Source organism: Oratosquilla oratoria, chromosome 9 (assembly GCF_046742065.1).
Source record: "Oratosquilla oratoria isolate Oo_2021 chromosome 9, ASM4674206v1, whole genome shotgun sequence".
In the NCBI taxonomy this organism is placed as follows: Eukaryota; Metazoa; Arthropoda; class Malacostraca; order Stomatopoda; family Squillidae; genus Oratosquilla; species Oratosquilla oratoria.
In genome coordinates, this window is record NC_134785.1 from 54,875,427 (window position 1) to 54,879,967 (window position 4,541).

At 39.6% G+C, this 4,541-nt stretch overlaps 1 pseudogene; it reads right to left on the minus strand.

The window, feature by feature from the left end:
- Positions 1 to 894: 894 nt before the first annotated feature.
- On the minus strand, positions 895 to 1,964 carry LOC143028074 (zinc finger BED domain-containing protein 5-like; annotated as a pseudogene).
- Between the last annotated feature and the right edge of the window lie 2,577 nt (positions 1,965 to 4,541).

Consider the following 4,541-nt stretch of genomic DNA (forward strand, 5'->3'; position numbering starts at 1 on the left):
GGGAGGAGGAGGGGGAGGGAGCGTCGCTGAGAACTCTGCCTCGGGGCGTCACGTGGGCATAAGAATGAAGGAGACTGCAAGAGACCATAAGGCCTACACTAGGCAGCTCCGTATACATCACCACCTGTCATCCCAATCCATAAAGTTGTCCAATCGTTTCTTAAAACAACTGACAGTTTCAGCGCTTACTACATGATTACTAAGTTTATTCCATTCGTCGACAACCCTATTAGTAAACCAATTCTTGCCTATTTCCTTTTTATATCTAAATTTGTCCAGTTTATAGCCATTACTGCGAGTCCTGCCCTGTTGTTTTAATATGATGACCTTGTTTGCATCACCCTTGTTAAAGCCTTTGATCTACTTGAACACCTCTATTAGATCACCCCGCACTCTGCGTCTTTCCAGAGTATAAGTTAAGGTGCCTAAGCCTCTCTTCGTAAGGCAAATTTCTGAGTCCATGTATCATTTTGGTCATTCTTCTCTGTACTGATTCTAGTGAATTTATGTCCATTCTGTAGGACGGAGACCAAAACTGTACCGCATAGTCAAGGATGGGTCTAACTATCGCTAGATAGAGTTTAATAATTACCTCTGCACTTCTATTCGTTACCGTCCTAGCAATGAAACCTAATGCACTGTTAGCTTTATTTCTGGCGCTAATGCACTGCTTCCTGGTTTTAAGGTCCGGACTCACCAGAACTCCCAAGTCCCTCTCGCACTCAGATTTTTCTAAAAACGTGTTATCTAAGCTGTATCTATTTTCGGGGTTGTGTAGCCCTACGTTTAACACGCTGCACTTAGAGATATTGAAGTTCATTTGCCATTTCACCGACCATGTTAACAATTTATTAAGATCATCCTGCAGAATCTCTGCGTCGTCTCCTGACCTAATTAGGCATGGAAGGGTTCTGCCCAGTGTAAAGTGTGATGTACCATATTATCAAAAATCTCCTCGATTCTTGGTTTTGCTTCACTTAAAGCATACCATAAGTCATGCTCCCACTTTAAGTCTGTTGCGATAATTTGTTTTAATGTGAAGTGATTGAGAACATGCAGCCTCACAGGAACAAGTTGACGAAAATTTTAAGAGTGCGAAAAGCCAAATCACATAAGCATGGGTATGAACCTGCCATTGATGACCAAAATAGTATGATAGATTCTGTCTAAAAACTTATTTTAATTCCAGAATCCTCCTGAAGTGTCAACAGTCCAGTTTGGCCATCGTCATTGTTAGTATGAATGTTACTGGAACAGTGAAAGGGAACGTTACTAGACGAGAAGGAAGGCTCTGGAGATCTCAGAAATACCGGGTCACTTGAAGAATTGTCACCCCAGAACGTTCACCTGAAGAATCATCACCCCCAGGATAGCCCACCTGAAGACTTGTCACCCCAGAACCCACCTGAAGAATAATCACCCGAGGAAAGCCCACGTAAAGAATTGTCACCCCAACCAAAACCACCTGAAGAATAGTCACCCCATTTAGGTTAGGTTAGGTTAGGTTAGGTTAATTTAGGAATCGTCACCCTAGTGTATCCCACCTGAAGAATTGTCACCCCAGAATAGCCCACCTGAAGAATTCTCACCCTGTCGAAGTCTGGAATGACAATCCTCTGCACTTTTGGATATTGTCTCCATCAAAGCTGTTCCCCTTTACAACTTTGGGTTTCCAATTCTCCATCTTACGAATGGAAGCTTTGATTTTGCCCAGAAAATAAATTATCCAAAGTCATTTTCCTTGAACTTCCAGGTTATATGTGTTAAACTGTTTAGATATGTCAACAGGATAAGCTAGCCACCTTTCGAGGCTGTCTGAGGACCATGGTGATAGCAAATCTTGATTATTTTGTATGTTGAGAAAGAGTTTCTCTTCTTTGATCTCACACACGCTGAACTACATTTCCTTTTGATACCCAGCGAAATGTTGTATGAAATAGAAGTGTTTCATGAGCTGCATCCATATATTGACCATTTATTGTGTGTCTTAAGAGCATTACCTTTTACAAAGTCTTTATGATGGTATTCAGAGTGTTCCGCAATTCTGAGAGTAGCTTTTCCTTATGCCAGAGCTCGTCTGTGGATCATGCAATGAAGAGAGGCGCCATTTGGTGCTTTCTGTATAACTCAAGTTACAGAACTTGACCGAGAGCCCAGCATTGTTGGAACCATCTGCGCATATCTCACAGATTGTCCCGGCTAAGACCTTCAGCTTCGAAGAATTCTGAAAGTTTCTGCCTTACATCATCACCTTTTGTAGATTGCTCAAGAGGCTTGTAAAATATGAATTCTTTCTTCAGATCCTCGTTATTGAAATACTTTACAAAAGCTAGGAGTTGTGAGCAGAATGGGACGTCATTGAACTCATCGAGTTGAATACTAAATAGTCCAGCTATTTCAATTCCCTGCATCACCTACTCTTGGGTTTACTAGACATTTGGAAGATTCGGCTTTGTAATATATGATTTGAGAGCGAAATACCATTCAACATTTAAGTTGCCATATATCTGTACTTGAAAAAGCTGTAACAAGCGAAACGTCGTACCAATAAAGGTTTCGATCTCACACGGTGTTGATTCTAACAACATTTAATCACTTTTCTCGCCCAAAACAAGATTTACATTTGTTTTGCACACGATCAAATTAATTTCCCTTAATAATTGTGTGAGTTTTCCCTCTTTTAAGGGATACAAGAAATGATGACCCCACTATGGCAGCATTTTGTAGGTGGTAGGAACTTCTGGCATCAAGTTGTTTCTTCATGTTCAGTTCTTGTCGACTAAAGACAGAACGATCATGTTGAGGATGCTTTGTTTCCATATAGAGTTTAAGCTTACCAGGCCTTAGTGATTCAACCGAGTATTTTGTGACAAGCCACCTTTATCAGTGATGCTTGTAAATCCAAAATCCATGTAGTCGTCATTATAGTTACGTTTCTTGTTATAAGCCATCACTGTGCCTGTAATTCATAAAGAAAACTCAGCTAACATATGATGTTATTCATAATTAGAATAATAAAACAATAAATATAAAGCTTCGTCATACAGAAATTGCGACGCCTTTTAACAACATTTCTAAGTAGTTCATGATAATGAGAGGTTGAAAGAGATACATTTTGTGTTACTAAAGTATAAAAAGGGCAAAAATATAACAGATATTATTTATATCCTTAATATACATCATGATGTCGAGCTCACTCATCATTAGAGTGCCACTGATGTTCTTATAACACTTAAATATTTATAGTTGGGCTTAAAATTATTACATGAACAGCACACATGATCAATGTTGCGACGGTGAATGTGTGATTAACTTTGAATAAACTGAATATCCTTTCTGATACTCATACAAAATCATACAAAATCTATAGCTTAGAAAGCTTTAGAATTATGTTGAGCCTGCATTACTTATTATTCTTATAGAACATCTTAAATATTTGTTTCATGTCAAGAACAGAAAATCAATACGTATTAATCACATGTCTGGTAGAAAGGCATATACAAAATCTATAGCTTAGGAAGCTTTAGAATTATGTTGAACCTACATTACTTACTATTCTTATAGAACGTCTTAAATATTTGTTTCATGTCAAGAATAGAAAATCAGAAGGAGGAGGGTAATTGAAAACAGTAAGTATTAATCACATGTCTGGTAGAAAGGCATATACAAAATCTATAGCTTAGAAAGCTTTAGAATTATGTTGAACCTACATTACTTACTATTCTTATAGAACGTCTCAAATATTTGTTTCATGTCAAATATAGAAAATCAGAAGGAGGAAGGCAATTGAAAACAGTACGTATTATTCATATGTCTGGTAGAAAGGCATATACAAAATCTTTAGCTTAGAAACGCTTTAGAATTATGTTGAGCCTACATTACTTACTATTCTTATAGAACGTCTTAAATATTTGTTTCATGTCAAGAATAGAAAATCAGAAGGAGGAAGGCAATTGAAAACAGTAGGTATTAATCATATGTCTGGTAGAAAGGCATAGCACAGTAGCGAGTACAGGCTACGGAGAGGAGGGTAGAGGGTTTAGGTCAGAACTGGCTTTACAATTATCCCGAGGCCGTTTACACGCCGCAATGGGTAAAATACTTGCAGCGCATAATTACACTTCATTGCAATGGGTTGGGTCAAACCAGTCCTTATCTTTAGGTAACGCTGAGCAGCCAGGTATGCGAGGATTTGGCATTAGGTCGTGGAGGCTTTCGTGGTGGGCGCCACGTGTTCTGTACAATACTCCCCTTCAGAGGAAGTCCCACACCCGAGTATTGGACGGACGAAGTGTCGACAACGTTTAAGTTGGCCGATTTCGGGCGGTCGATGCCTAACTCAATGTTGTGATGATTTTTGTGATGCAGGATCTGGCCCACTTCTTTGCTTTCTCGAAGATACTGCGCCAGATGAATTTCCTCTTCAGCAGCTTCGGAGTGACGCATGCTGAAGGGTGTGGCAGGCCGTTCATCAAGCTGAACATCTGGCATCGGAAAGCAGCTGGGATGAGGGGTCGTGGGCGGGCCGGTGCTGATGTCAC